We start from the raw sequence: 11,291 nt of genomic DNA, 5'->3' as shown, positions 1-11,291 counted from the left end.
GCAGGGGACCCATCGTGTGTTAAACTCTTGTCAAAAACGCCTCTGAGTCACGACAAGGCTTTTCGTTTCATGAAGAAGTAACACAATTGCCGATCGTTGCTGTGTCGTCAGTCTTCCAGTGTCAGCCATTGCTGCTTACTAGTCTCCTAGCGGCAGTATCGTGAATTACACGTCATTTCGTAACTCATTAGTTTTTCCAAGCTCTGCTGGTACTGCTGTAGAGATTCCAGCGGGATATCTAATGTGCGTCGTAAACTGTGAAACAAACAATTGTTAACAAAGAATGAGATTTTCACCCTGCAGCGGAGTGTGCGTTGATATGAAACTTCCTGGCAGATTAAAACTGTGTTTCATATCAGCGCACACTCCGCTGCAGAGTGAAAATCTCATTCTGGAAACATCCCCAAGGCTGTGGCTAAGCCATGTCTCCGCAATATCCTTTCTTTCAGGAGTGCTAGTTCTGCAAGGTTTGCAGGAGCGCTTCTCTAAAGTTTGGAAGGTAGGAGACGAGGTACTGGCAGACGTAAAGCTGTGAGGACGGGGCGTGAGTCGTGCTTGGATAGCTCAGTTGGTAGAGCACTTGCCCGCGAAAGGCAGAGGTCCCGAGTTCGAGTCTCGGTCCGGCACACAGTTTTAATCTGCCAGGAAGTTTCAATTGGTAACACATTTCGTGCGCCACCCTGTACCTAAATCTAACTAACCTAAAGGCACCACACACATCCATGCCCGAGGCAGGATTCGAACTTGCGACCGTAGTGGTCACGCGGTTCCAGACTGAAGCGCCTAGAACCACTCGGCCACACCGGCCGGCGTCGCCTAATGCCCGAGAGCGAAGTAGTCTAGGTAGAGCGAGGTGATTAAGAAGACTGCGATCGTAATGTTCGTGAACCAATAAACGATGGTGCGGCATGTCCAGGTGCGGTACGGAATGGCGTTCAAATTGGACTGGGAAACGGCGACGCAGTCGTGCAATAAGTCAAAATTTTAAGTTCAACATACAAGCGGGGTTCAATACGTAATGCAATACAATCAATTCCTCGGCGAATTCTGGTTAAAAAAATGCGCCATTTATTATGGCACGTTGTAGAATATTCCCACTTCAGTCCCTCGAGTTACATGAGGTTCGATAGGTGGCGGCACTGCACGCAGTGTTCAAAATGGCGTCTGTAACGCAGGTGCGTTCCAAGCAGAGAGTTGTCATTCAGTTATTTTTGGCGGAAGTCCAGAGACCTGGCAGCAAACAAAAGCACGGTGAGTCGTTGGGCGAGGCCTGTGTCGTCATCGCAACAAGGTCGCGTCGGCCTGCCGCACACAGCTGTGACTCCTGCACTGTTGCAACGTGCGGACACTCTGAAAGTGTCCTGTAGCCACCTTTCATTAGTCTGGTAGCCCATTTTCACTACCATTTCTCTTTCTTTTCCTTGTTTCTCTTTTCTCATGACTCTCATAGTGGTGTGATTGAATGAATGTGGTTGTGTGTCACGTTGCTAGACGATGGTGTAGTCTTCTGCAGAAAATCTGCGATAGTCATACAGATTCAGCAGCAGTTGTACAGAATAGCCAACTCTGGTAGTGGTCAAGTAGGCAAAGAGGTTTGCGCTACTTGTGAGAAATCCACCTGCGTTAGGTTGGCGGTAGAAATGTCATCTTTGGGTTTTCCGGGCCACGCAGAGCGTGTAAGAGGCTGGAGAAGAAAAAGGGAGGCAGTCTGCCGCCGGTACGGGATGCGTCCACAGCTGTGCTCCAGTCGAAGAAGGCTGAGTTAGACTGACCCGCGTGGTGCGTTGCTACTTGGCGAGAGGAGAGCCGTTAGCTTTTCGTCTCGCTCTGCAGCTCTGAAAGATTGCTTGTCGCAGCACTTTATGCAAGACTTTGGCAGATTTTCCTTTTAGTAAATTTCTGTAGCGGACTTGGATCCGCCTCAAGAGCGCCACGCAAATGTATCGATAAGAAGTGAGCACTCGCTTCTGTATGAATGTGTGTTTGCCTTCAGCTATGCCTGTACAAGATTTTATTTTTCTAGATATTAATAGCTTTGCCTTCTCGTAAGTTTTCCTTGCTTTATGTGTCTGTCGTCCGTGGGGAGCCAACCACGTGGTTGGGCATTAAAGTTTGTTGGTCTACCGTCATCACTAACTGTCCGATCTCATGTTTGTTTTCAAGAATGTTAACTGTTCATGATTACGTGCTGTGATATTGTTGCAACTTGGCCTCGATACCTAGAAATTGTGTCATCAGGCATCAGCAGTTGTATGAATCATTCACACCAATGATTTTAGGTGTAGATTATAACGGTGAATGTATCGTTGCTTTTCTTTTATGTTTTTGGGAATTAATGTTATCAGGAAATGTGTACATGCCTCACATCCATGTCTTAGGAATAAATAATTTTATTCACCACATTCTCTTGTATTCCGAGATAACGTTTTTGCACCTAAGCCACTCACCTCGTAGCTTTCCCGTTAGCACATCCAACGCGTTTCCTTATGCACAGGTTCAGTGATTAGTTTCCCCTTTTATTTTAAAACAAATGCTTTAGATTAAGTCTTATTTTCAGGTGTTTTGCTGGGAGCTGATCTTATGCACAGTGTTGACGCATTTTCTATTTTATTTTAAATGTTTGATTCTCGTGAACAGTGCACGGGCAATACTATTAATTACATCGCATCCCCTATGAGCGATATCACGACGTGTGCATTTTTATGAGTTTTTGGACTGTGATCAAATTAATTTATTTTCCGATTCGGCCAAACCTTTGATTAGTTGAATGGTTAGAGTCGGTGGCGACCCTAATCTTAACATAATAACCCCTTAGAAACAGGTTAGTTACAACGCTCATTCGATATGGTCGACGGATCACAGTCAGACAACTCACTTCTCAACTGGACGTCTCTGTTGGAAGAGCCGGCAGGCTCGTCCACCAGATGAGGTACTCGGAGGTGTTTGGGTTCATCGCCGCCCAATGGAAAGTCATAGAGAGCAATGAAGCGCGGAACTGCTTGCACGTGACGAGGCCGCCCGTGACAATTTTTCGTTAAACATCGTTGACGCAGTATGGATTCATCAACTCGAACCGGAAACAAAACGGCAGTCTATGTTGTTGTTGATGTTGTTGTTGTTGTGGTCTTCAGTCCTGAGACTGGTTTGATGCAGCTCTCCATGCTGCTCTATCCTGTGCAAGCTTCTTCATCTCCCAGTACCTACTGCAGCCTACATCCTTCTGAATCTGCTTAGTGTATTCATCTCTTGGTCTCCCTCTACGATTTCTACCCTCCACACTGCCCTCCAATGATAAATTTGTGATCCCTTGATGTGTCAGAATATGCCCTACCATCCGGTCCCTTCTTCTAGTCAAGTTGTGCCTCATACTCCTCCCCAATTCTATTCAATACCTCCTCATTAGTTATGTGATCTACCCATCTAATCTTCAGCATTCTTCTGTAGCACGACATTTCGAAAGTCTATTCTCTTCTTGTCCAAACTATTTATCGCCCATGTTTCACTTCCATACATGGCTACACTCCATACAAATACTTTCAGAAACGACTTCCTGACACTTAAATCTATACTCGATGTTAACAAATTTCTCTTCTTCAGAAACGCTTTCCTTGCCTTGCCAGTCGACATTCGACTTCGACCATCATCAGTTATTTTGTTCCCCAAATAGCAAAACTCCTTTACTACTTTAAGTGTCTCATTTCCTACTCTAACTCCCTCAGCATCACAAGACTTAATTCGACTACATTCCATTATCCTCGTTTTATTTTTGTTGATGTTCATCTTATACCCTCCTTTCAAGACACTGTCCATTCCGTTCAACTGCTCTTCAAGTCCTTTGCTGTCTCTGACGGAACTACAATGTCATCGGCGAACCTCAATGTTTTTTATTTCTTCTCCATGGATTTTAATACCTACTCGAACTTTTCTTTTGTTTCCTGTACTGCTTGCTCGATATACAGATTTAATAGCATCGGGGAGAGGATACAACCCTGTCTCACTCCCATCCCAACCACTGCTTCCCTTTCATGTCCCTCGACTCTTATAACTGCCATCTGCTTTCTGTACAAATTGTAAATAGCCTTTCGCTCCCTGTATTTTACCCCTACCACCTTCAGAATTAGAAAGAGAGTATTCCAGTCAACATTGTCAAAAGCTTTCTCTAAGTCTACAAATTCAAGAAACGTAGGTTTGCCTTTCCTTAATCTTTCTTCTAAGGTAAGTCGTAAGTTCAGTATTGCCTCACGTGTTCCAACATTTCTACGGAATCCAAACTGATCTTCCCCGAGGTCGGCTTTTACCAGTTTTTTCATTCGTCTGTAAGGAATTCGCGTTAGTATTTTGCATCCGTGACTTATTAAACTGATAGTTCGGTAATTTTCACATCTCTGAACACCTGCTTTCTTTGGGATTGGAATTATTATATTCTTCTTGAAGTCTGGGGGAATTTCACCTGTCTCATACGTCTTGCTCACCAGATGGTAGAGTTTTGTCAGGACTGGCTCTCCCAAGGCTGTCAGTAGTTCTAATGGAATATTGTCTACTCCCGGGGCCTTGTTTCGACTTACGTCTTTCAGTGCTCTGTCAAACTCTCCACGCAGTATCATGTCTCCCATTTCATCTTCATCTACCTCTCCCCTTTATAGACCCTCTATATGCTCCTTCCACCTTTATGCTTTCCCTTCTTTGCTTATTTATTGGATCAATATCAACTGTCCTCCAATGAAAAGTTCAAAGCCGCACCCTCAGCTGGTAAACACAAGCCGACGGTCTTCTGTGACTCGGAAGGGGTAATCCTGTTTCAGTTCCTCCTTCATGGTGCAACGATTAACTCTGAAGTGCATTGTGCTACCCTCAGGAAATTGAAGAAACGACTTTAGTGTGTTCGTTGGTGCTAAATATGCAAGTGAGCTTCTCCTTCTCCAAGACAACTCAAAGCCTCACACAAGGCTGGCACCCGGAGGAGCTCACAAAACGTCTCTGGACTGTTGTTCGTCATCCTCCGTGCAGCCCGGATCTCGGACCTTCTTACTTCTATATGTTTCGCCCAATGCAGGATGCACTCTGCTGGAAGTACTGCGTGAATGATGCGCAGGTTATTGATGCAGCAACACGTTGGCTCCGATACTGACCACCAGAGTGATATCATGTGTGCATACAGACCCTGCCAGTAAGGTGCCGTAAGATCGTCGCAGCGGTCGGAGATTATGCTGAAAATACAGTCTTCTAGCCAAAAGTGTGGGGAACATTATGATGTGAACACCCTTCGTACATGCGAATAGGAAGGTTCTAGTGGTTACTCTAAGTCGCGGTCGGGCATATGGCGTTAGAGTGGGGCGGTGACAAACAGGTGCGCGAGTGTTTAAATGCTGTACTTTCAGAACGTCATAACTGCGTGCTATCATAATTAGAGCCCAAAATTTCCCGTGGGGTCGATTGCTGCGGTTGATACCATACAAATATGCTTTCTTCCGCTTTAAATACGAGGTCAAGTCGGTGACGATCCCTTTTGAGATCTTAAATAATGGCATATTGTACCAAGTGATCACGAGATGTAGGGAGACAAAAAATACACCTCTGCGTGCTCCAATTTCCAGTAACTGAATTAACAAAATGGATGCAAATAACCGGTTCCAAACGAAGTGAAAATAACAGACAAGCCTTTTGTTATTCGAACGGCATGCCCAACGCAAGTCGGATAAGATAGAAACCAAATTAATCCAGTCATACGAAATACTTCACGAAAACCATACAACAAACTCAACTGCAAGTGTGAGTGACAGAACTGACTGCATAAAGTTTCGGATTAAACAACGATTCTTTAAACAAATTCAAGTCTGATAAATTCACAAAGATACGAAACTTAAGCACTTGCGCAGTTCATACCAAATGTAGCACACTAAATTAGAGGAAGATTGAGCCCTGCAATCCTAGAAGCACAAGAATGATATAATACAAATCTCTGCATACTATCAACCACTTCGAATAACCGCAGTAAATTGACTGATCTCTCCTATACTATTATAGGCAGCCAACATTGTACGAGTATTTATAGTAAATTCTGAAGACGAATTCCAAAAATCAAACCATCTTTTTAACTCAGTTGGAAAGGTTACTAATTTTAAGGCAGCAGTATATAAAACTAAGACAATGGTATTCCATTTTGTACCCAGTACAAAAGAAAACTGTAACTGTTGTTATTGTTGTGGTCTTCAGTCCTGAGACTGGTTGGATGCAGCTCTCCATGCCGTTCTATCCTGTGCAAGCTTCTTCATCTCCCAGTACCTACTGCAGCCTACATCCTTCTGAATCTGTGTATTCATCTCTTAGTCTCCCTCTACGATTTTTACCCTCCACACTGCCCTCCACTACTAAATTGGTGATCCCTTGATGCCTCAGAACATGTCCTACCAACCGATCCCTTCTTCTAGTCAAGTTGTGCCACGAACTCCTCCCCAATTCTATTCAATACCTCCTTATCAGTTATGTAATCTACCCATCTAATCTTCAGCATTCTTCTGTAGCACCACATTTCGAAAGCTTCTCTTCTTGTCCAAACTATTTATCGTCCATGTTTCACTTCCATACATGCCTACACTCCATACAAATACTTTCAGAAACGACTTCCTGACACTTAAATCAATACTCGATGTTAAAAAATTTCTCTTCTTCAGAAACGCTTTCCTTGCCTTGCCAGTCTACATTTTATATCTTCTCTACTTCGACCATCATCAGTAATTTTGCTCCCCAAATAGCAAAACTCCTTTACTAGTTTGTGTCTCATTTCCTAATCTAATTGCCTCAGCATCACCCGACTTAATTCGACTACATTCCATTACCCTCGTTTTATTTTTGTTGGTGTTCATCTTATACTCTCCTCTCAAGACACTGTCCATTCCGTTCAACTGTTCTTCCAGGTCCTTTGCTGTCTCTGACAGAATCACAATATCTGATTAGATACAGTCAAACTGTGCTAGGTCTGACGAATAATGTGGGCAATCTGACACTGAGATGCTGTAGTACAATTCGAGTCTTTCTTTTCATTACTCCCTCGCGGAGATGAGAAAGATCGTAATGCTGATGAGTATTTTCACCTTCAGGAACACAGTGAAGATAAGTAGTACCATGAATATAAAGAAAATCACCATTGCTTTGTATCTTGATTTGCTCATTCCAGCTTTTTTTGGCCGTCAGTGAAGTTGCACCCTTCCAATTCGGCGCTGGCCCCTAGTTTCTGTGTCGTAAGAGAAAATCCAACATTCGTCACACGTTATCACTCGTTCCAAGAAGTCAGGATCACTGTCAAGGGTTTTAAAGTGTCTAACATTTTCACGAGCTGGAGTTTTGTCGATCGTTAGAACCTTAGCCACCACTTTCGCGCACTCTTTTCTCGTGTTGAACTCATTATACAAATACATATATTTTTGGATGAGGTCCGCCTGTAGCAAAACACAATTTTGTTTTTTATCCCAAACTGTTTCACTGCAGTTTCAGCATCATCTGTGGGCTTTTATTTTATGGCTGTCATCATAACGTTCTTTACTGTTTGTATACATGCAAATATTAGTTTTTAAAATCGTAATTACAGATTTTTGAAGAAACACAAAAAATTATGAAATTCATACCTTTTTACCACGTGGTGTGGTTTTCCTGATATATTATGTTTTTACAGTGACTATTTACTTTCATAGTTTGTCATCTACAACCATACGCAACTTGATATAGACGAATTACTTAAGCAGAAATTACGTTTTGGAAAGTGTTATAGCTACGCCTAAAATTAATTATTTCTTTGTGGAAGGCTTTGTGTGTGTGTGTGTGTGTGTGTGTGTGTGTGTGTGTGTGTGTGTGTTTGGAAAAAGGGAGAGAGAGAGAGAAAGGGAGACAGAGAGAGAGAGAGAGAGAGAGAGAGAGTAGCTTGCGGATTTTTATTATTATTATTATTATTATTATTATTGTCTCTTGTTTGTAGTGTGTGTGGGGGACGGAGGGGGGGGGGGCTCTATAGGTTGATGTTCTAGGCGCTACAGTCCGGAAACGTGCAACCGCTACGGTCGCAGGTTCGAATCCTACCTCGGGCATGAATGTGTGTGATGTCCTTAGGTTAGTTAGTTTTAAGTAGTTCTAAGTTCCAGGGGACTGATGGCCTCAGAAGTTAAGTTCCATAGTGCTCAGAGCCATTTGAACCAGGGTTCCATACTTTACACTGTAAGAACACACCCGTTCAATGCTAAGGCTTCTCGCCAACTGGAGCTGTAGAGAAGAGGCTACGGAAAAAGCCAGTACTTGCCGCATAACAATGCTGCCAGGTGTTGAAGAGTTACAAAGGTGGAGCCAGTTTCAGTCAACCCTCGTACTTTTAGTTATAAGTGGTTACCAACTTACATCACCAAGCAGTTAACCGGTATTATACATACAAAGCCATCTATTAGTGGTGAGTCATTTTTGCCACAGATAGTTAGTTACACACGAACAGTAAGCTGCAGACAGTCTATTTCTACGGTTAAAGATGTTCTACCTTATAGTTCCCACTAGACTTAACGTGTAACAAATACTTTCTCATTCAGCGTCAGGTAGTCAGATCTATTATACTATCAATATGAACGCCACTTATTTATTTACTTCACGAAGCGTATTTCGGACTTTGTATACATTTCTGAAATAATTATTTCACTGTAACAGATGTTATGTAATGATGCCCACTTTTCCTTTCTTCTTCAGTTACTTTCGACCATTCATTTTGGTTGCTTACTGGGAACTGTTTCTCCTTTTGCTCCAGTTACTGCTTCTCGCCCCTCAGTTATTGCTTCTCGCCCCTAGGTTATTGCTTCTCGCGCAGGAAATGCAAGGGCGTATTTCCTGCGAACTCGCTACTGACCTTTCTGCAGTATTCCAGCGATCTGCTCGAGAAACTTACTGTAGCATGTAACTGGTATGAATGCTCTACTCACAATCACGAATCGGGTTCGCGAACTGAGTATATTCCAATACTAGCTGTTTCACTATAATAGAAGTATACAGCGGTGCCCACGATTCTTTCCCACCCTAGTTAGTTTCTGACACACAGTACAGTATTAGTGATTCAGAATTGATTCTGCACTCACTGCAGTTACACCTTCATGTCCAGTGATACGCTTTGCACTTCGTTTCCTCCAACAGGTTCCTTGCTATCACGCTACTGTCCACCACATAGCTGTTTCGCAGATCCTAAATTTACCACCGATAGCGCCACACGTTGTTTGTATTGACTTATTTTACTTATGTTTAGGATTTTATATATTAGTTAATACGATGGTTAGGCGCACCTGCATTTTTTTAAGCCATATGGCAACAAGCTTACGTGTTGTTGTTGTTGTGGTCTTCAGTCCTGAGACTGTTTTAATGCAGCTCTCCATGCTGCTCTATCCTGTGCAAGCTTCTTCATCTCCCAGTACCTACTGCTACCTACATTCTTCTGAATCTGCTTAGCGTATTCATCCCTTGGTGTCCCTCTACGATTTTTACCCTCCACTCTGCCCTTAAATAATAAATTGGTGATCCCTTGATGCCTCAGAACATGTGCTACCAACCGATCCCTTCTTCTTGTCAAGTTGTGTCGCAAACTCCTCTTTTCCCCAATTCTATTCAATACCTCCTCATTAGTTATGTGATCTACCCATCTAATCTTCAGCATTGTTCTGTAGCACCACATTTCGAAAGCTTCTCTTCTCTTCTTGTCTAAACTATTTATCGTCCATGTTTCACTTCCATACATGGCTACACTCCATACAAATACTTTCAGAAACGACTTCCTGACACTTAAATCAATACTCGATGTTAACAAACTTCTCTTCTTCAGAAACTCTTTCCTTGCTATTGCCAGACTACATTTTATATCCTCTCTACTTCGACCATCATCAGTTATTTTGCTCCCCAAATAGCAAAACTCCTTTACTACTTTAAGTGTCTCATTTCCTAATCTAATCCCCTCAGCATCACCCGACTTAATTCGACTACATTCCATTATCCTCATTTTGCTTTTGGCTTATTGTTTTATCGTACTTTTACCCCCACCCTGAGACTATCGTCAAGATATGCATGTCATTAGTTGATTCGATCCAGTTCTGGCCTGATGTCTGCACTTGTTTTTGGTTTCCTTATACCAAATTTGTACAGGCACTGTGAACCACATGTAAGCATTTATTAGCTGTTTTCGCATTAATGCAGTTATTACTGTACTAATTATTGCCCTTGTGTTTCTTACAGGGGAACCTCCCCATCGCACCCCCCTCAGATTTAGTTATAAGCTGGCACAATGGATAGGCCTTGAAAAACTGAACACAGATCGATCGAGAAAATAGAAATAAGTTGTGTGGAACTATGAAATAATAAGCAAAGTATACAAACTGAGTAGTCCATGCGCAAGATATGCAACATCAAGGGACCACGGCGCTCTTGAGCACAGAATGCCCTTGATGTTGCCTATCTTGCGCATCAACTACTCCGTTTGTATAGTTTGCTTATTTTTTCATAGTTCCACACAACTTCTTCCTGTTTTCTCGATTGATCTGTGTTCAGTTTTTCAAGGCCTATCCACTGTGCCAACTTATAACTAAATCTGCAGGGGGTGCGATGGGGAGGTTCCCTTGTTAGGATTATAGCAATATGCTGCATAAACTGCGTACGTTTGAAACTCATTAATAATGTGATACTCATAACTATGTACCTTCTTTTTATCTTTAAATTCTCAAATATTTTTTTCTGATATTTTACTGTTCCTATATAACTTGGACGAACCAGTGACATGCACTGCGGTGACAAAAGTCACGGTATAGCGCTGCTCATATACAGATGGCGGTGGTGTCGCGTACACACCGTATTAAGGACCAGTGCCTCGGCCGAACTGTCTTTTGTACACGGGCGATTCTTGTGAAAAGGTTTTCGAAGTGATTATGGCCGCACGGCGGGAAGTAACAAGCTTTGAACGCGTCAATGTTCCGAGATCCACAGCGTCAAGAGTATGCCGAGGATACCAAACTAAAGGCAGTAACGCTCACCACGGACAATGCAGTGGCCGACGGCCTTCACTTTACGACCGAGAGCAGCGGCGTTTGTATAGGGCCGTCAGTGCTTACAGACAAGGAACACTGTCTGAAATAATCGCAGAAATCAAATGGTACAAATACCTCTGAGGACTATGGGACTTAACTTCTGAGGTCATCAGCCTCATAGAACTTGTTGTTGTTGTTGTGGTCTTCAGTCCTGAGACTGGTTTGATGCAGCTCTCCATGCTGTTCTATCCTGTGCAAGCTTCT

At 42.9% G+C, this 11,291-nt stretch overlaps 1 non-coding gene across 1 annotated transcript; it reads left to right on the top strand.

Moving 5' to 3' along the window:
* The first annotated feature begins 552 nt into the window (after nucleotides 1-552).
* Nucleotides 553-627, top strand: Trnas-cga (transfer RNA serine (anticodon CGA)). The gene has a single exon. It is a non-coding gene; the product is annotated as a tRNA-Ser (tRNA).
* The last annotated feature ends 10,664 nt before the right edge of the window (nucleotides 628-11,291 follow it).

This window comes from Schistocerca nitens, chromosome 10 (assembly GCF_023898315.1).
Source record: "Schistocerca nitens isolate TAMUIC-IGC-003100 chromosome 10, iqSchNite1.1, whole genome shotgun sequence".
Taxonomy (NCBI): Eukaryota; Metazoa; Arthropoda; class Insecta; order Orthoptera; family Acrididae; genus Schistocerca; species Schistocerca nitens.
This window is presented reverse-complemented; position numbering and strand designations above follow the sequence as displayed.